Source organism: Vidua chalybeata, chromosome 4, assembly GCF_026979565.1.
Source record: "Vidua chalybeata isolate OUT-0048 chromosome 4, bVidCha1 merged haplotype, whole genome shotgun sequence".
Taxonomy (NCBI): Eukaryota; Metazoa; Chordata; class Aves; order Passeriformes; family Viduidae; genus Vidua; species Vidua chalybeata.
The window spans coordinates 43299440-43320844 of record NC_071533.1 but is presented as its reverse complement, the minus strand read 5'-3'; the positions used below and the strand labels follow the sequence as shown (position 1 = coordinate 43320844).

Genomic DNA, 21405 nt, shown 5'->3' with positions numbered 1-21405 from the left:
GAAATAACACTTATAAAGCAATAAATGTTTAGTTTAAGAGAATGCTTAATGAACAAAGTTTATTACTTTCTGGAAAATCATTGAAATTGAAAGCCACATATATTTACATAAAGTATGTGGCATCTGAAAGAAATCCAATGAATTTTGTTATTAATTTCCTGTGTTGTTTACATGTGTTAGAGCTATGTTTATTCCAGAAGAATCACTCACCAGGAGTGATAGAAATCAAAGTGCAAACTGGTTTATTTTTCTCAGTAACTTATTAAGAACAGCAGCAGTTTCTTGTGTTAGATAGATGATATGCAACAGACACAGATATTTTTCATCAAATATATACACAGTAAATGAGAGAATAAAGGAAAGAAATATGCAGTCAAGTGAGTTTTTTATTAAACTAAATAAAATAAAAAATTATATACCATTTTTGCAATCCTGAATTTTTTCTATTAATACCAAAAGGTATTGAATAAGTCACAACACAATTTACAGTGCAATATTTAGTGTATGTTTCAATAACCAAATTCTTATACAATGAAGCACTAATCAAGATAATAGAAACATCAAGTGTTTCATTATGCTTTCTTAAGAACATATGAATTAAAAAATCAATATAAAATCGACTTAACAAATCAAAGACAGTAGAGTTTATAAAGTCCTCTTTTAAAGCTGGAAAGGAACATGTATTTTTATGACAAGTTACAATATGTTAAGATAATTTCTCATTTTTCATATTTAGTGTGAAAATTTTCCTGCATATTTCTAAACCTCAGACCATCTCCCCTTAGTTTTGGCTTGACTGTAGAGAGCAGCTGGCTTTTTAAAACCATCTATGATGGAAGTTATTCATGTCCTTTCCTTAGCTCCCGGTCCTAACTCCTCAGTCCTTAAGTCTGCAGAATCTTCCTCAAAGGGAGTTTTGCTATGGACTAAATACAACAGTGCAGGACTGGTTTGATCCACTTCTGGGCCTGGAACAAAAAAAAGAAAGAGAATAAGAATTGTGTGGCTTTTCCAAGAGTGCATATTGTAAGCCTTGGAATGAGCATTTTCTTGTTTTAGTAAAGGCAGGTATGGCCAGGATTGAATCCTTGAAGAATGAGTCTTCTAACATCAGATAAATAGGTTATATTTGTGTTTTATTGCACAAAATGTGGAATCCCTCTTTTCTTTATCATCTGCCAAATGTTTCAGCATTTGGAGTTTGTCCTGCAACAGCTCAGATACTCTGACAATGTAAGGATCAAGTCCTCACACCAACAGTGGAAGTGCAACAATCCCTCTGCTGCCAAGGGGCTGGCCAAGCGCTCCAGTCTCTGCACGTGCAAGTCAGACATGGGGGGGATGATGCACCCACCATCCCGGGAGAGCTTGTAAGCATGGAGCTCTGCTCCCAGTGGGAAATAAGGATTTCAGTCCTGCCTGGGCTGCACAAGCCAGAGCAAGCTTCACAGCAGAGGCACGGGGGCTCCAGATCCCCAGGGGGCTGTGTGTGCCTCCTTGGAGCAGCGTCTGTGGTACCCCTCTGCAGAGGGACCAGATTTGCAGTTTCAGCCCTGCTGCCCTCCAAACCCAACTCTGCTGTGGGAGGTTTAACACTTACTTAATGAGGACTATGTGTGTGCATACATATGGATGTGTGTATATCTGTCTACACATGCACACAATATAAATTAACTAAACATGTTACTAGGATACATCAGGAAAACCACATCCAAACAAAGAGTCCAATATGGAAAAAGCTATTAAAAGAGCCCAGCATTTTAGCTTGTTGTGTATAGGAATAAATATGATTACAGGATACCAATATTACATTTTATTCCTTTCCTAATGGCATTTACAAGAGGTGCAGCCTTCTGGGGTTAAAGGAAAGATTGCAAATGAACAAAAGCAATTCTGATCTTTGTAAATAATGTGATGCTCATAATTGAATTGCCCATCTCAGGAAAACCTGATGATGATTTCCACGGTTAAAATTAAGTGTATCAGCCCTTTCTTAAATGCCCAAGACACCTCACAGGAGTCTGAGCTCTGCCCATAGAGCTTTTGAAAGAAATGCAGGAAAGAACTTTTTTTTTTGCTCAAGATTAGAATACCATCACACAAGATCAGTACTGAAAGATGAAGATAGACATGAAGTTTACAATTTTCTTTTCATCACAGTTTTCAATTAGCCTGACTAGTTAGCCTTAGTAATTTTACTCTTTCATCTTAAATACAAAGACCCTGATGCCTCCTGTACTACTTCACCCAAACTCTGCACTCTACACATAAAGCTGTGAAGACAGCAAATCAGCCAAGGAAACAGAACTGTGCAAGCCAGGCTTCTATTGGAAAAAAGATCTGGGCAGTTAAAATCATTTTAAAAAAGAAAAATGTGTTGCAAATGTAGACCCTTAGCAGTAAGTGATACAGGCCTGTGACTTCCCTGGGCACCTCATCTAGCCCTGCTCCCATGCCTCAGATGACATGCTGCTCTAAGAGTTGGCACACCCATTATATTCAGGCTGGTAAAGCGTAATTTTTCTGGGCTACACCAAACGTGCTGTCCCCAGACAATCTGAAGTGTTAGGGCACGTAATTAAGTGCTAATTTAAATGACACTAGTCACATAACTAAAAGTCTATGAATTCTTTTTTTTTTCTAGTCATGATTTTCCACACTGGAATTCCTCTTGGAACTGACTTTGAAGTCAGTAACAAGCCTCCCTTTGGGTTTAATGCAAAGAGAATCAGCCCTCAGTGGAGTTTTTAGTGCAGCAGAGAAAAATATTTTTCCTGTTAAAAGATTTTCCTATTAGTACAAACACATAAAAGATTTCTCAAAGTTATAGTATTAAATATTTGAATGTCTTGCCAAACCTCATCAATTCTCATTGTTTAGCAAAAATGGCACTGACATTCTGAATTGCTAGCTATGGCATTTTCTGTGTATTAAGATCAATAATATGCTTTACAAGGAATAAAGGGTTGTCTAATGAAAAAAGTCTTTTAAAAGTCAGGACAATTCCAACTGCTATGAATTATTATAAATTATGTGGTTATTTTTATGGGGGTGGGGTAGGGGGTGATTAAGGCCTTGGGCACATGAGCCATACTTCCCCCACTTTCTTTCCTCACCAGAAATTATACTTCCCAAAACCTCCCTTTATTATCAGCTAAGTGAATTCTAGTTTTGATTGTCAGCGTAAGGCACTAAGTTTTCTGTTTTAGCATCACCCCTGAGTTCTTAAAATATTTATTGGAATAAATGTCTTTGACAAGCTCTAGTGACAGAAGAAAGGTTTTGTTTCAGAAGGAAGATTTGGTTTCAATTTGATTGCTTCAAAGATTTGGTTCAAATGTCTCAAAAGTTGTGCTTTTTGGACCTTATGCTCTACTGCCTATTCAAGCAGCCTCAGCAGATATTAGGTGCATGGGTTTGGGGCTTTGAGTTCCTTCATTCTAAGCAATGCAGATGGACATTCAAAGGCCCCCTCACCTGTACTGAGTTTGTCCTGGCTCCACAAAGACTGTACATGAGGCCAGACTAAACTACAGGGTTTTTTTTTTTTTTCAAATGTTAAAGGCAACATGAGCTCTGAAGAAGGAGCCTAGGGAGGATGAGGAGCCACGGTGAGGACATGGCAGCATCTGTGGGTGGCAAAAGAGATGGCTGCACAGAGCCTGCAGGATTTGTCCCCGAGGACAGGTGTCTGCTGTGTGTGCACTCCCTGGGCACTCCAGCTGCAGTTAGCTCATGTCAACGATGCCTCCTTAAGTGGCATCCTGCTCTGGTGCTTTTGAGGACGTGTGTTTCCAGCCACATGGGCACAGTTGTGCACTGTCCTTACACAGGACAGAAAAGTCCATCACCACTTTATGCAACCCAAAGAAAGCAGTCAAGTTTGGACCTTTTCCAAAGCAGTGACTGCTTCAGACTGACATATCAGAGGCTTAAAAAACCTCCCTTCTTTTTTCCCTTGAGAACAAAATCTTCCATCACTTTTCTGCAAACATCTCAGCATTGCCTAGGTCTGTCAGGAATGTCTGCCCAGCTCAATAGCTTTTAGTCTTTCCTTGCACTGAGGTGGTGGAAAATAAATCTTTTTAGTCAGAAACTGAAAAATACTTTTTTTATATATAGTTATGAGGCTCTGGGGACCTTATTCAGCTCCTTAGGAAGGTTAAACTTCTACTTCTCACTCTCTGTAACAGTATACTGATGTCTGGGTAGAAGCTGTTCTGGTGTTGCCACAGGAGAAGGGAAGAGGGACTGAATCATCAATCATGATATGGTGATTAGAACAGTGTCAAGAGAACGAAGACTGTTTCTTATCCCTGTCCTTTAGATGCCTGATATTATGTAAGCTAGATGCCATGGTTATGGGAAATGTGTCTGTGAATTCCCCAAAGCAGAGAGATGAAGATGGACATTGCTAGCTTCTTCAATATCTGCCTGACTAACAACCTGCTCTGAGAAGCGGGGCTGCTGGTGCCACCACGTTCTTTGCAGATCCCTGTTTGTGTGAGCATGGATTACATGTGTACTGCCAGAACAGGCTCCTCCAGGGAGGAGGCGAATCCTGGTGGGATTAGGCGCGAGATACGCACTTAGCCCTGTCAAGACCAAAAGGCTTCAGTGCATGTGTGGAGCAGAACTACAGGCATCTTACAACATCCCCTGGTGCCAGGGGAGTTACTTGGTAAAGATATGATGATATGAAAAAGACAGTCTAAATTTAAACACCAGATTTCCACCCAACCCCCAGTGTTGCTCTGTTTGAGAGCTGGGCTTGTGTCCCAGTTAAGTAATAGGAGCTTCCTAGGTGTAGACGGTATGAAGGATTGCAGTGACTCTTTCTAAATGCTGTGTCTTGGATCCTCTGCAAAAACTTAGTTTTACTCTAGATTTGTTATGGCAATGAGAAATGAGTACACATAGGTACTCGTGCTACACATATGTAGCATTTATTGCAGTGTACTGCACTACGTTAATTTATGCACACTAACAGATTGCTCTTTTTTGTAACCTCTCAATATAACATGGTGGGAATTAATGCAAAATTTTAATAAATATATAGAAACAAATAGTCATTAAAATGTGTTGCAAATTCCCAGTTTCCTCCTAAATCAGAACTTTATTTAAATTGTTACCTAAAATGTTTATAAGATTTTTTTTTTGAATCTTCATGCAGAGCCAAATGGTCTTAATTCCATTTATCATCTCCTATCTGCTCTCCAACAGTCCAGAGTCATAAAATCCTTCTCCATTTCCCATTAAAACCAATGTCAGATGACTCCATTTCTATGACTCAAGACCTTGGCAGATCACAGGACAGGTCACATGCAGTCATTAAGCAGGGGTAAAGGAATATCCATCAGGTTATTGGACTTGAGGTAGAGATATTTGCTGTGTTTGGCTGAACCAGATGTTGGCTGGAAGAATGTAGATGCAAAGAAAGTCAGATATTGATTGCAAGGGATGAGTTTGGAAGTGGACTTTGGGCTGACACCTAATTGTACAAGAAAGTAGCAAGAGATGAGTTAAATCTGCAGAGGCCCAAAAAGATAATTAAAACCACCCCCGAATGACAATGGCTACTAATTTGCTGCAAGTCACTGTATCCCCATGGAGGAAAAAAGGGAAACTGGCAGCTCCGCGGGCCCACTTTGAGAAGCTGTATGTATGCTCTTTGTATTCACAGCTCATGTCTGTAGGTCCCCGCTGCTTCTTTATGGCACCGTGAGGGTGCTGGGGAGCCAGGTCTGATAGGGCAGAAAAACGCCAGGAAACACGTTTTGACAAAAAAGTCTTGCGAGGCTCCCATGTGTGCTCCACATTGTCTATCGCGTGCCTTTGATGTTGGGTTTGGCTCGTGGGAAGGCGTGAGGCCAGATCCTCCTTCTGGGACGGGCGGTGCCAGCCCCACACACCCATCGCAATGACAGATGACACCGTACAACCCCAGGTGAGGATCCAAACCGTTGCCAACAAGGCAGCCTTTTACATTTTTTCCTTCCTTTTTTTAAACCCTTTTTCTGTCTCCTTTTTTCTCTTTTATTTTTATTTCACTTTTAAATTCTTCTTTCTTTCAGCATCTATTTTTCTTTTTTCCCCTTCTTTTATTTTTCTTTTTCTTCTATTTTTCTTTTTTCTTCTTTCTTCTTTTTTTGGTGGGGGGCTTTTTCTTTTTCTTTTTCTTTTTCTTTTCTTTTCTTTTTCTTTTTCTTTTTCTTTTTCTTTTCTTTTTCTTTTTCTTTTTCTTTTTCTTTTTCTTTTTCTTTTTCTTTTTCTTTCACTAATGGTTAGGAGTTTGCTGAGTTTCTCGCTGCAAATGCGGTTCTTTCCTCCCCGAATGAAGCACGGTCTCAAATTGCTCTCTTCCCAGTAGGCGCAGGCCAGAGCATGTGCCGGGCGCTGCCCGCAGAGGGGACATGTCCGGCAGGAAGCCGACCTGGCTGCTGCCTGGCCTCGTACCTGCTCGTAGCTGGCCTGAAAAGCAATCCCCACCTTCCTGCAGAAAGGAAGAGATGCTCAACAGCTCTGAGCTTCCAGCTCCCTGGCTGCAGGGGCTCGGCAGCTCCCTCTGCCTTGCTCTGCGTCCTCTCTCGGCTCTTCGAGGAAGACACCGACGGGAAAATACTAATAATCAAAACGGTGGGAGTCTCCTCTCCTCTCCTCTCCTCTCCTCTCCTCTCCTCTCCTCTCCTCTCCTCTCCTCTCCTCTCCTCTCCTCTCCTCTCCTCTCCTCTCCTCTCCTCTCCTCTCCTCTCCTCTCCTCTCCTCTCCTCTCCTCTCCTCTCCTCTCCTCTCCTCTCCTCTCCTCTCCTCTCCTCTCCTCTCCTCTCCTCTCCTCTCCTCTCCTCTCCTCTCCTCTCCTCTCCTCTCCTCTCCTCTCCTCTCCTCTCCTCTCCTCTCCTCTCCTCTCCTCTCCTCTCCTCTCCTCTCCTCTCCTCTCCTCTCCTCTCCTCTCCTCTCCTCTCCTCTCCTCTCCATTATTTTTATCCTTTCTTTTAACTAAGTGAATGAATCAGGTCTGAAATAATTGCTTTGATGTGTTACACGGTGACTTCATAGAGGATTATTAAAGAAGGGGTGGATGTATGCATTTATCCATTATTTTTGTACACCGCAGCCTACAGTTAGTTATAGGAAAAAAAAAGAAAAAAAATGGGCAAATGACTGTTCTTTTACAACGAGGTTTTTGAAAGCTGAACTGTGCCACGCGAATTTTGGAAACTAATTAAATGCACTTGAGAAAGTTTTGCAAAAAGAACACGAAGGAAAACCAGTCTCGCCTCTCTGCAGTGCACCGAGGAGAGATCTCATCATGTTTGTCAGCTAGGAGCTCTCTCCTTCAAACTTTTTTTCTTAATTTTTCTCATGGGGCCTGAAGGGGGATGTTTGGTATCTGCTCCTAACTCCAGGCACCTCTTGCACCCTCTGATAAATGAGATAGCTTTCTGCCGGGAAGCGCCGGAGGTGACGCCGCGCTGCCTCTCAAACAAGGCACTCGTGTCTCACTGCCCCGTCTCGCCCGAGCACAGGGAAAGCCTGTCCCTTTCCCACGGGGTCAGGGGCGGGAAGCGATGCCACAGCTCAGCCCTGCAAGGGGGAGCCCGGCAGACGCCTCCGCGAGATTCACATCCAAAGGACACTCTTATTCCACCCCATCATGCCACAGCGCATGTCCCATCCTGCCCTATCAGCAAACCGCAGCATTTCAGTAAAGTTCCCTCGAGCATTTATGCATACATGTTGATACGTGGTTACATATATATCGTATGATTTTATATTTATAATATGTAAAATGTGTATTTAAATAGTCCTCACTTTGTGTTGCTCGTAGATCTGCAAGCTTATGAAACAAATGAAGGGAAATTACGGGACTAACTCACTATTCTTTAAAAAGGTAACCGAAACAATCTAATATATATTCGACTGTAATAATTTATCATTAATTAATCGTATATGTGCGTGTACGCACACGCGGGGAGGAGCCGCGCCGCCCAGGGAAGCACCTGGGGCAGGGGCTGGGAAGGGGGATGTGTTTGATTCCACTGCTGCTGCTCGGGTGGGTGCGATATACGGCTTTAAACACGAGCTCGGCTCCTTCCCATCCTGTCTGCTCCTCAGCAATGAGGGCGGCAGTACGCTGCCCTCGCGGTGCCCGGGAAGGAGAGCAGGAAAGCGAATGTGCCCCGCGGGCGCGGGCGGCCCGGCTGTGGGGCACCCCGGGGCATACGGAATCCTGCATCCCGCTGGTGCCGCCTGCCACCTGCCCCGCGTAAGGCGGCGAGTTGGCAGCCGCGGGCAGCTGCTGGCACGGCCCCGCCCTGGCCCCCCGGCTGCGGTATCCGCCGCTGTCCTGCTCGGGTCCCAATGTTCTCAACCTCGTCTGCAAAGAGCATACTTTCCCTGGAGGTCCTCCCAGCTCTCGGCTTGGGACTCCGTGTGCCATTTGAATAAATGGTACCACCGAGATGAAACGCACTCATCGTCGGGGTGGGTACGGTTTGCACCTATCCCAGGCTCCGGCCAGCAGCACGCCGCGAGGAGAGACCCTTGGTAGTTACACCCGAGCGGCGAGGGCGTCTGCATGGCTTGGGTGGCACATCCCAGCGCAAGTCCCTCCGTTTTGACAGGACTTAGAGGCCTGCCAAGGCCTGAGGACCGTGAGGGAGGAGGTGGCCCTATCCTATCCTATACGGGCATCCGCCCTGCTGAGAGAGCCGAGAGCGTAGAGTGTTTGGATCGGGCTGGGTGGACACGGGAAGGCACCGAGAGCAGGAACCAGCGGGCGATGGGGGAAGCCAGGAGAGGAGGGAGAGCTGCCACTTTGCGAGCACCTCCCTAAAGATGTAGCCTGGGTGAGGTTCCGCCGGCCCCAGGAACGGCGGGGAGAGGCTGCAGCCGGCCAGGACCTGCCTGGGGAGTTGTGCGTGTCCCGGGCAGGGACAGGGCAGCCAGGGAAATCGCGTCCCCGGCCTGGGAATCAGCCTGTGCCTCGGGAGCTGTCCTGGCACCGCACCCGCGGTTTCTCCCCGTGTGGAACACTCCGCAGCCATCCCGCAGGATATTTTCCGACGGTGAGGGAAAAAGCCTAATCAGGGTTGTGGAGTGTTCCGCCAAGTGCACATTACCCATGGATTTCCCTTTCCCGCCACAAGAATTTAACGGGTTTTGTACGGAGGGCAAACGCGAAGCTGAGGGATGCTGCTAAGCTTACAAGGCTGAGAGTGTTCGCCGGGGGCTGGGGACGATATAGCTAAAGCTAAATCCCGCACACGTGGTGCCCACCGACCTGGTGTCCCAACCTTCCCTAGCACTGCTGCAAATTAACGGCTGATTACGAGCTGAAGGATGCAAGAGGAGGCACATCAATCTGCCTGGAGGGGAGCACGGCAACTCTGGACTCCAGAGATGCTCTCACTTTACGCCGAGGCCAAGTCCTTTGTTTTGTGAAGATAGACACGCTGGACAAATCCCTTCAGGTTCTGAATGACAGCCTACATGTCCCACTGCTTGGAAGGCTGGGCACCGCTGGCCTGACCGCTGAACATTGCAGAGTTAGGTTTTCTGGGTGAATTTTGTGCTTCTCGGAGACAAGTGCTGCGAGGTGGGGAGACCCCAGCCGAGCGGTTTTCCTGGGGACGGTGTTTGCTGGTTTGGAAAGGTGTGGCAAGAAATCTCACCCGGTATTTTCCAGCGATTACTTCAGTGGGAAAATAGGACAGGAAATACTCCCCCGATCGGCTCTTTCCTGCGGTGCGCGTTCGGTTATCGCATCGTCCCTGTGAGCTCAGGGAAAAAGAGGCCCTCTGCCTGCCCTTGGCCTTGCGGGGTGAGTGGAGGCGCTGGGGCGAGGTCAGCTACCGCCGGAGCGGAGCGGAAGGGAGCGGCTGCCGCCCTCGGCCTCCTCGGGGGCACTCTCCGCCGGCTGGGGCGGTACCGGCTGCCGGCGACTGTGACGGGCGGCGGCTGAAAGGTGTAAGGCTAAACCAAACCCGAAAAATAGCCCCCATTTTAAAAAATTAAATAAAATAAAATCCGTCATCTACAAGTAAGATCCATTCTGGTTTTGATACATACAGCCTCCCCGCTCCTCCCCCCGCCACCAGCCCCGTGTGGTTTTCCTGCCGCTCGGAGGTGCTGGTTGCAGAGTCCAGGCCACATAGCTGACCCCCAGCCAGCTCTCCACGCCGAGACACTGGCATCTGAAATATTACCCGGGGAGCTGGAGCCGCTTCGGCAGTATCGCCCCGCTCTTCCCCAAAAGGTATCCGGGGAATCCTTCCCCTCCCTTGCCCGCCGCAGCCCTTTCAAAGAAAGTCAGCCCGATGTGTTAGCCTAAGTACGAAGCATCCGAGGAATTTCCACCGGGGAAACGACCCTTTCCGCGGGCTGGCGGCGCTTCCCGCGCTGCGGCCCGTCCTGCCCGGGGGCTGGGGGGCCGCCAGGCGCAGCCCCTGGCGGGGCGTACCTTTAGGCATGGAAGCGTTTAGCGGTTTCGGCGGTATTAACTCCTAACAGGGTGTGAAAAGTATTGGGGATTGAAAAAGCTGTGGGAAAGTGGATTCTTTCCAAGTCGGGCGAGCTGGAGCATTCCTCTGCTCTACTGGCGGACACCTTGCGCTGCTCCTGCCGCAGGGGCCCCCGAGGAGCAGCCCCTTCCAGGCGGCTGGGAGCCAGACAGCCCGGCAGGTGCGATGTCCCTCTCAGCTTGACCGTGAGCTTTTATAGGTGGAAAACACGGCATCGCGTTTTGCCACCAGCCTCCCCACCCGTGTCACCCTACCAGCGCCATGGCGCTGAGCGTGGGAGATGCCGCTCGGTGGTAGCTCTTCAGAAGGGGCCCTGGCCTCGCCAGGCAAGGTCTTCCCATCTTCTTTTGCTGCGGGAGCGGAGGCTGGGGCCTTGCTCTGCCTCCAGCCGCCGCGGCCCCACACCCCTGCGTTCTTTCATCCCAGCCCTGCCGCCGCAAGCGTCTCAGCGGCGTAGGCACCGCTGGGGCACCCGGACAAAAGGACTCTTCTCCCAACAACTTCTTGTCGGGTTTTGCCCCCTTCCTAAATTTTTCATCAGTAGGTCGGTTTTTTTTTTTTTTTTAAGTGTGACGGCCCCGGAAAATGACCAGGGTACAAATATTTCAGACCTGATCAAATTGAAGCAGCCGTTAACACTTGTTCTAATTAGAGCGGATATTCACACCGCTGGCCCGGCCTCCCCGAAGGAGCATTACGATATGTAACCTGTGTCCACATTCAAACTCTACCTTCTCGCGGGGGGGGGAGGGAGGGGGAAGGGGGGGAAAAAATCTTAAACCTTGGGGCCAAAAAGAAAAGAATAATGATGATGATAATGACGATAACGATTATTATTATGATAACTGTATTGATGATGATGATAATAATAACAAGAACAATAATGGTTGGTTTCTCCTCGCCATAGAAGACAGTGGATAGCCAAGAGTTAGCTTCTGATAACCTGCGCTTGCCCTGACCATGGCTGCCCCGGGGAGAGAAGGTAGCTGCAGGCTCCGGTGCTGCCGGCCTGCCTCTGTCGCCGCCCTGCCCTCCCGCTCGCCCAGCGCCGCCCCTCGGGCCGGGGGGACGGCGGGTGCCGGTGGTGGTACGCGAGTGCGGGGCGGTGAAACCGCCAACCTCCGCCGGGAGGGAGCAGTGCGGGGCGAGCCGCTGGAGGGGGAACCGAGCATCGCATCGCTTACCTGGCTGAGGCAAAAGACACAGCAAGAAAAACCCTTCTCTGGGAAAAGTACAAATCTTCCTCAAGCACTCCCGGATCCGCGTCCCCGGTGATGCACTTGGCCAGCGGAGGGGAAAGCCACCGGCAGCAGCTGCTCCACCGAGAAGGGCGGAAGCGGCCGCAGCGTCTGGCTCGCTCAGCGGTTCCGAGAAACCCCAAGATAAAATGACAGGCTCTTTCTGTGGAGAAATCAATTTCTAAGCATCAGAGGGAGGTTTTAAACAAATAAACTTTTTTTTTTTTTTTTTTTTTTAAAAAGCCCCCCTCCGACCTGTGATTGAGAGACAGTTAAAAATAATTGCCCCTGTTAAGAGACAGGAGACCAGGTTACAGGGAAAACTACCTTCTTTCAAAGCCCGCTAATGGCCATACGATTCATTAGGTTACTTAATCCTAATAACCTTGCTAGCATCAGTCCCGGTGACCCAGCCCATTAAGCACCACCAGCGAAACCCTATAAAACAGGCAAGGGGAATGTCCAACATCTGAGCACATTTATTAGCATTATGTTCCTGAGATAACATGCCCGCGGCTCCCCTGCATACTGCTGCGGGCAGGTTGGGGAAAGAGCGAGCTCTATTTTCGGAAGGGCTGAGCACAGGACCAGAACTCCTTGAGGCGGATGGCTGGTCCCACCGTCACTGTCATTCACGGTCTCCCGTTCTCTCTGCTTTCCTCCCCCGGCCCCCGTGTCTCCAGCCAAACAATAGCTACATTTGTGGCGAGCATTTTTTCCTTCTGATTAAACCCAGGCCAACCAATGGCAGCCAGAACTAAACAAAACGCAGAGAGTAACATTTCGATCATAAACGAGAGTTAACAACTGAAAAAAAAAAAAAAAAAAAAAAAAAAAAAGACAGAGAGAGAGAAAGGGGTGGGGGTGAGAGATAAAAAGTCTCCCTTACACCGAAACGTGCTAGTGAGTCAATGCCGTATCACCCTCCGTGAAGGGGTCGGCTGAGGGGGAGAGAGGGAAAAGGGAAGTGAGGGAAGCAGCAAGGCCGGTTCCTCCCGTGCCTTCCAGAGCTGCAGACAAACCGGACGCCTCCCCGGCATCTCCCTGCCAGGGTGAGGTCTCTGTAATTTATGACACGCGAGTTGTTACGGTATTTGCCCCTGCTCCGAGCGCGGCTGCTCGGGGCGCAGGCACATGCAAGCGATTAGAAGAGCGAAGGGCTCTCTCTAGCCGGGGAGAGACCTCTCCTAGCGCGGCTGTCACCCCATTCCTCCGGCCCTCTCCGGGCAGGCAGATCCACTCCTCTCCCGGCTTGGGGTGGCTCCCCGCGGCCGGAGTGAAACCCCTCCCAGGATCTGCAGAGGAGCAAACCATCTTCAGACTTTGACTCTCTGCAATCCCCCTACCAACACTTCTTTATTTTTCCTTTCCATTGCTGAAGAAGAATGTGCCCAGAGGCAGCGGGATGGCGTTGTTCGCACGCTGGCCCGCGTTAAGAGATGCCGGCTCGGGGTAACAAGGGCTCCCGGAGGACACCGGTCCCAGGCTCCCGCCGCTGCCCACCCAGGCAGCAGCGAAGGGGCGGGTGGCAGGAGCCGCCGCGATAGCGCCCGGTTGAGTCGAAGGTGGTCAGGCGGCGTTCAGACTCCACAAAGAGCTGACGTGATCTCTCGCTATTTTCGCAATATTTTTAACACGCTGGCAGAGATGAAAGCAAGAAAAGCGGCGGAGAGGGAACCGCTGCACCCTGCCGAACTGCCCATTCCCGGTGCTGCCGGCTCTGCAGAGGGCTTGCCGGTGATTAACCCTGAGGGCTGATCGTACAAGCTCTCCTCCCCGGGAGAAATGTCCGCCGCGTTCGCCGGGGTGCCAGGGGCACTGACTGCTGCACCGCAGTGGGGCCGGGGGCGAAGTGCGCCCTGCACCCGTCCCACACCTCCGCAACTGACAACGATCCTGTTGTTAAGCTCTTTGCCTCTTTTTAAAAATTTGTTTGTTTTTCCTCAAGGGCTATTTTAAGTCATAAAATGTTGGTCTGGCTTGGAACTTGTCATAACAGGAGACTGCTTTATTTATTGGGTTATTTATTTCTTTTACCAGCAACAGTATCTCGAACACAGTCCGGCTGGAAAAAAAGGAGTTTCCAAAAACAAGGGGAGAAATAGGGCGTGAGAGGAGGGAGCAGTAAGAGAGAGAGAAGAAAAGAGAGGGGACAGAGAGAGAGGATGGGAGAGCAAGACAGAGAAAAAGCAAGAGATAAAGAGGGAAATCTAGAAGAAAGCAAGAAGGAGGAGAGAAGCAAGTAGTGGAACGAAAGCAAGAGAAAGGGAGAAAGGGAGAAAGGGAGAAAGGAGGAAAGGAGGGAAGGAGGGAAGGAAGGAGGGAAGGAGGGAAGGAGAGAAGGACGGAAGAAAGAAAGAAAGAAAGAAAGAAAGAAAGAAAGAAAGAAAGAAAGAAAGAAAGAAAGAAAGAAAGAAAGAAAGAAAGAAAGAAAGAAAGAAAGAAAGAAAGAAAGAAAGAAAGAAAGAAAGAAAGAAAGAAAGAAAGAAAGAAAGAAAGAAAGAAAGAAAGAAAGAAAAGAAAGAAAGAAAGAAAGAAAGAAAGAAAAGAAAGAAAGAAAGAAAGAAAGAAAAGAAAGAAAGAAAGAAAGAAAAGAAAAGAAAAGAAAGAAAAGAAAAGAAAAGAAAAGAAAAGAAAGAAAAGAAAAGAAAAGAAAGAAAAGAAAAGAAAGAAAAGAAAGAAAGAAAGAAAGAAAAGAAAGAAAAGAAAAGAAAGAAAAGAAAGAAAGAAAGAAGAAAGAAAGAAAGAAAGAAAGAAAGAAAGAAAAGAAAGAAAGAAAGAGAAAGAAACCCACACATGCCAGCTTTTCAAAATTAAAACAAGAAGCCCCAAAGCATTCATTTTGGTATTAATATTATTTAGCATTAAAAACTCCGGGAACTTCAAACAAACTTCTTGCAGGGAAAAGAAAGAGAAAAGAACTATTCTCTGGAAACCATTTGTTCACAGCTCGAACTGTGCCGTTTTGGCTTAGAAACAAAATTCAAGACGCCCAACCCTGTCCCTCCTCCCCCTCAGCATATATCTTTTCAGCACACATTTTAAAATAAATATCCTTACGAGTCTTTCCAAAATGCCCCCTTGTTATGAATTGATAGGATACAACATACCCCAGCTGTGTGCCTGGGAATTGAGATTTAGCCCTTTAAATGCCAGGACAACATCTCGGGGGGGAAGAATTACGGCGGCTTCGCCCCCTCCGCTGGGTGCCGCCGGCGGGGGGTGGGGGCCGCGCTGCCCCGTGCGCCGGAGGTGAGAGGGGGCTCCGCGGGCACCCGGCGCGCCGCTGCACCCCCGGGTGCCACGGCAGCCCCGCGGAGCAGCAGCCGGCCACCTGGTGCTCTGGGTGCAGATAACCCCAGGAAAGAGTCCCCAACTAGGCGAAGGAGAAAATGGGGCTTTTTCTGACTCTCCCCGCAAGCTCTTTTAATTTTACCATGCTTTTCGTCCTACTGCTCAGTGAGTCAACATAAACTGCATATTCAGTATCTAGTTTGCATAGAATGTAATAAAATAGCGGAAAGGTTGCCAGGGATCTCCTCGGAGGTGTCCTGCTTGGGAAACAGGGACCGAACAGGCGCGGTTTTCATCCCATCATAAAATTAATTCAACCTCGAAGACATTTTCGTGGAAGTTTACTTAATAGAGTTTTCCCGTAGCTATTTGGTCCCAGAAGAGTGCTTATCATAAAAAAAAAAAAAAAAAAAAAAAAAAAAAAAAAAAAAAAAAAAAAGTCGCAGGAGGAATTTAACAGGTGTCAGAGCTCTCTTCGGGGAGAAGGAGATATATTAATCTACACACACACACACACACACACACACACACGTGACTATTAAATAAAATTACCGCTTTTCTTAAAAAAAAAAAAAAAAAAGCAAAAGGAAAATGTTACCGCTTTAAACACCTTCTATGCTTATACATCTTACACTCAAAATACATTATGTGATCTTATCATGTTTCAGTCTCTATTTTCTTGTCGATTTTAATGAGATGCTGTAGTCGGAACCATGGCTGGCCGTCTTTAATTAGATGTACACTTTTAATCTTATGTTTGGGTACGTCTTCTTAGGGTTGGACAAGTAAAAAATACCTTTGTTTTCAAAACTAAGAAAGATGCGCGAGTAATAGCATTGCGAATGACGTAAGACTACGGCCACCACTAATAAAAAAGTATGATGAAGCACGTTTGAGGTGATCTAGAAAATGAGTTACAGTTAGTTTCTGTCCCTTCTTGCCTCCCTGTATCCAGCACGATATTACCTTCACTCTGCCAAGAGAGGAGGGAAAAATAAATTTAATAAAAAACCCTATCTCGTTGTCCTTCAGGAAGCACAATTTCTAACAGCTGTTTTACAGAGGAGGAGCCAGTGAGCAAAAAAACCCTGAGGAATGAGCCTTTAACCCAAGGTGATGCACAACTTTTTAATCCATGCCCCCACATATATATGTTTATGCCCACATATTCCAACAGCTAGTCCCTAATGCACCAACAGCGCGTTATTCTGGGAGAGGCAGTGTGTATAAAATCCTGACAGATCTAGTGATTTGAGCTTGGGGAAGCTCCAGAAAGTTTCTAAACTGTGCGTGAGGATAATTTTTCCATTCCTTTAGCACCCCCCGCTCGGCGACTGCAGACGCCCGCCGCGCCAGGTACGGGCAGGGCAGAGGGAAGGGGCCCGGAGGCGGGCAGCCCCGGGATTCCCGGCCGCCACCTCCGGCCGGCGGATGTGCGTGGAATGTGCCCGAGGAACTCCCGCCAGGGCACCGTCCGGCACTCCCTGCCCCGGCTCAGGGAAGGGGCACACCCCCGCCTGCAGAAGCCTGCGCTCCAAACCACGGGTTTTTCTCCCCTCCCTTTTACCCCCAGGACTCGCACCACAGCCAAGCCAGAACCGGTTTCCTAAAAGCAAACTGCCTTCCTCAGAGCCCTTTAAGTCCCAGCCCGGCCCCGGGATACAGTGCACACGAGGATGCTGGTACGAAGGATGCCAAGGCAGCCCCAACCCGGAAAGTGCCGTGGATTCAAGGAGGGAGAGCAGTGAAATATTGAAAGTACTCGCAGCTGGCAGCTCACCGCAGTACCCATGGCAGGAGGGGCTTTGGCGCAGGGAGTCCCAGCCCCTGGGTTACTGCCCGCGCCCACCGCACATGCCCCAGCCAGTGTAACAGAAGAGCTCCGCCAACAGAGCTGTTTTGGGTTTTGTTGTTGTTGTTTTTCCTGTTTGTTTGTTTGTTTGTTTGTTTTCTTTTTCTGAAATTTCCCCAGAAAGTGCGGAATTCACACGCAGGAAACGGCAGCAGAGGAACGAGAGGGTTCCCTGCCCTTGCGCTTGCCCAGCCGTCCCCCAGCCACAGCAGCTCCCCGAGCCTGCCTGCACCTCCCCGAGGATGGATGTGCTTCATGCCCTTGTCGCGCATGGAAACCCAGGCCATCCTGCGAACGACGTGTTGCCTAAATAAAGATAAAACGTGCTATACATCACAGGCTTTCCCGGTTATTCTCAATGACTTGTCGATTCCTCCCCCCTCTCCATCCATCCCCCTACACCCCCGGCACACGTGCAATGATAGAAAATGGTTTTAAATGACGAAGGGTCACGTAGAGCCATCCTGATCGTTTAGCAAAAATAACAGAGCTATTATAGAGCTGAAGGAAGGAGCCAGGGAGTTCACCCACACGTGCTTCAGTGCTGTGCCTCGACTGAACGCACACACATAGGCAAACGCATATGTATGTGCGTGTGTGTGTGTGTGTATCCATCCATCCATCCATCCATCCATCCATCCATCCATCCATGCATCCATCAATCCATCCATATATATATATATATGCAGCGGCACCGTCCCATGTGACCCCCCCTCAGGACTCTCTCTCATTAGGCCGTAAATACGTGCACAGATGACAGTGAGCGCTCCTGTAGGGGTGGGAGGAGGGGACGTGCAGGGCTGCTTGTGTCTTTGGGATGGAAACGCACATAAAGCCTTTTATGAGAGCTCGGGAGACAGCAGTTGCTCACTAACCTACTTCTTTTTCTCTCTCTTTTTTTTTTTTTTTTTTTTTTAATCTCTATTGCCGAAAACTGGAAATAATTAAATTCTTTAAAGGTTTACTTTCGAAACCGTCGCTGGAATAAACTATGATTCAGGTGTAAATAATTACCCAAGTCATGAAAACGGCAACTGCTACATGTGGTTTATTCATTGCTTGCCTTTTTTTCTCTTTCTTTTTTTTTTTTTTTTTTTTTTAGTCGTTTGATCATTTTCATCCCTAACTGTCTGCCAAATTCGCATATTTGTAATTTACTAAACTTTATCGTTCCTACCAGGATAGGGATGTTGTACATTAGTTTCCAGACCCGTCCTGCCCTGCCCCAGTGAAGAAGCTTGGCTGGATGCTCCTCAAGAAGGGACAACGCTATTACCCCGGTTTTAGAGCTGAATAAAATATGCTTCCCCTTTCATAAACGCTACCAGACCCATTCGATTTTAGGCTCCCGAGAATAAATGAATTATTAAAGGAAAGAAATTGTTTAAACACAATAGCTACTTGGCTAAATGAAAGCAATCCCTGGGGCAAGACTAGCAGGGTTTGGCCAGAGAGCTCAATAATGGAAGTATCCGTTAAACGAAAATCTTAGAGAAATAGGACAGACGTGGACGTATAATACACAGCATATAAACAAAAACCCAGGATTTACTTCATGCCTGTTTTCTTCAGCCTGCTCTTACTTTTTTTTTTTCTTTTGCCTACACTACAACTTCAACCCATTTGACTCTTCAAAAAGCCGTGGTGAAAAAAAAGGCAGGAAACTTACTTTAAAAAAGTAAATTTTGCATAGTAAGCCACCACTTGAACATGTTCTGGTGTTGTAAAAGTGTGTTTTATCAGGCTGTAAATTACTGCCACTCTGACAGAGCAGTCGGAAATGTAAATCACACCGTAGAATTGAAGTTATGAAAAAAATTGTTCCCTTTTCCACGTCCCAGGAAGATCTCGGAGCTGCTGGATTGGGAAGGGAGGGGAAAGGCTTGTTTACTATTTTTCTTCTTCACCAAACTATTGGCTCCACGGTGCCTGGGACTTTGATGAGAAAGAATGGACAATGTGCAGAGTCCCTTCCTATGACACCCAGGCCACCGCCACTTGGGAGGTCCTTTGGCCTAATGCAACCACAGCTAACTGCTCCCAACAGGAGGCTCTGTGGATCAGGCAAGGTCACAATTATACTTCTGCTAAAGGCAAGAGTTGCCTAAAAAAAAAAAAAAAAAAAAAAAAAAAGACAAAAGGAAAGAGGGGGGGAGGGCGTGTGCCAGCGGTTGAATTAAAGCCTTTCAATTCATTTTAGGAAGGAAGGACGGAGAGCGGGGTTAGTTGAAACCGTTTCCAACAGGCATGAACAAAATGAGGTTGCTTCCATCCAGAGAGAAATTAGAGGGAATGAGGTCCGGGGCGCTTCGCAAGAGGTTACTCCGATCCCAGGGCTGCCACACCAAATCGCCCATCGGGAGCACTTCGCGATCCTGCGAAGCATTTTGAGGGCTCATTCACTCACAGGAGTTCTCCCTGGTGCCATACCTTGCCCAGGCATTGCTCCTTTAAGGTAGGGAGGAGAGAGCTACACAACCGTGGTCTACAACGAGCCCTCAAGCACTGACCCATTTGCACGGAGTGGGAGAAGAGCTCCAAGAGACCCCACAGCCGATTGCCTCTGATTTGGGCACTTGGGGGGGCATCAATATTTTATGAAGGTGGAAGGACAGGAATGTTGAAACTCATTATATGTCTCGGAGAAACAGAGCCGTTTAAACACGAACCGTTTGCATTTAAGAGGTGAAAAAATGCGGGGAGGAGGGAAGAGGGGAGGGATGTCCCGACCTCCGCCGCTTACCGGGACACCGGCTGCCCGTCCCTGTGGATTCGCAGTTGGCCCATCCTCCTGGCTCCTGGCAAGCTGGCCAGGTGCCCTCCCAGCGCCCGCCGGCCAGCCTTCCCCTACTCCTCCGGTTCTTCCTCCGGTCCCCCGTTTAAAGTCCCCAAAGTCACCCCCGGTAGCTCGAGTCCCACCGGGTCGGGGGCTTTGGGCGGATCCGGGTCCTGGTTGCTGCCTCCCGCCACGGCGGGCGGGACACGGAGAGGGGTCTTGCCTTGTCCCCCCATTCCCACCCTATCCCCGCGTCTGGGACAAGGGGACACCTCAGCCACCCAGCTTCGGGAAACTCCTTTCAGGCAGCGAGATCCGACCGTGGGAGGAAGGACCGGCTCCGGAGATCACTTCGGCCGCCGGCCCCGGCCCCGCTCCCGCCGCCCCCCTCTTACCTGGACGACGGTCCCCGCGCTCGGCGACGGGCTCTCCGCAGGACGAGGGTGAGAGGGGACGCCTCAGCCCCCCCGGATGCACAGGGGTCCGGTCATGGCCCCCCGCGCACCCCAGAGAGATCCAGCGGGAGGAAGAGAGAGGGAGGAGAGAGGAAAAGCCTTTTTTTCCCCTTTCTCTCCCTGTTTGAGCCGAAGTGACCTGCAGTATCTGGAGAAGGTTTTTGAAGACGTTTGGGAGGGAGGGAGGGAGAGAGTTTTCTGCTGAGAAACTCAATCTGCCATACAGTAGCGACGGCATCTGGGATCTGTCACTGCTGACAGCACCACAGGGCACAGACATGATCTTCCGCACAACACTGCAACTCCCCAAAATACCCTCCTCGCTCCCAAGGTATCTGCCGGGTTGCATCGCCCTCCTTTGCCAAAAGGGGGGAAGCAACCTGAGCCCCCGCAAACAAATACACCGTGGGGAAGGCAAGAGAGAGCAACCCTGTCTCCCCTTTCCTCTTCGGGATGCTGAACACTGCCGCCGAGGACGCAAGGCGAGAAACGATGTCATGCTCGGAGGGCGCAAAGGCCATAAATGTAGGCTCTCTCGACGCTAGATTCCCGGGAATTACTTTAATGAATAATTTCGGAGACAGTTACGGCTTTAGGTAATTACTGCGTGGCTCTATGAAAACCAGATTTGGGAGAGAGGCAGTCAAGGCCGAGCCGTGTGCTTCGGCTCGCCCCTGCCAGACCGCTCCAGACACCACCTCCCCCCGTCGCCGCCCGACCCCCGGGCGTCCCCGACCTCCCGCACCCCCCCAGCTGCCGGGGTCCTCCTTCGGGCAGCGCTGCAAGTAACTCTGCGGAGGCTAGAGGCTTGTGGGGGGAGCATCTACTTTTGTTATTATTTTTAGTCTCTTCCGCCTCCTGTATTTTCTGGCAGGACATTTCATTGTCTTTTAGGCCAGTTTTAGAAAACTTCTCTGGGTTTGCACACGTATTTATCTTTTTTAAGAAGTTCATTATAAGCAGCTGTTGCAGCCTATTGCCACATACGGCATGCAAATAGAGACCCCTATAGGAGAGTCGGCCTCTCTATTACCCCCACATGTTCGCTCAATAGACGAGACCGGCGAAACCATTCTACTACTCTGCATTAAAATTGAATTGTACATTTGTCTACCGAGTCCTTTGGGCAACGGAGGGGCTTGTTTCTTCTTTGAGCAGCCTCCACGGTTAGCAATTGAAGGGCTCCGAGATGCGGGCCCGCTGATCTCCATTGTTTCGCTAACGCATTACTGCTGTTCCCAGAAGGCCGCGCCGGGGCAGCCGCCCC

At 48.6% G+C, this 21405-nt stretch overlaps 1 long non-coding RNA gene across 1 annotated transcript; it reads right to left on the bottom strand.

The window, feature by feature from the left end:
* Positions 1-653: 653 nt before the first annotated feature.
* On the bottom strand, positions 654-20240 carry LOC128787395 (uncharacterized). Its single transcript, XR_008430711.1, has 3 exons — positions 20079-20240; positions 11708-11924; positions 654-968 (listed from the first exon to the last, which is right to left on the bottom strand). It is a non-coding gene; the product is annotated as an uncharacterized LOC128787395 (long non-coding RNA).
* Positions 20241-21405: the final 1165 nt, after the last annotated feature.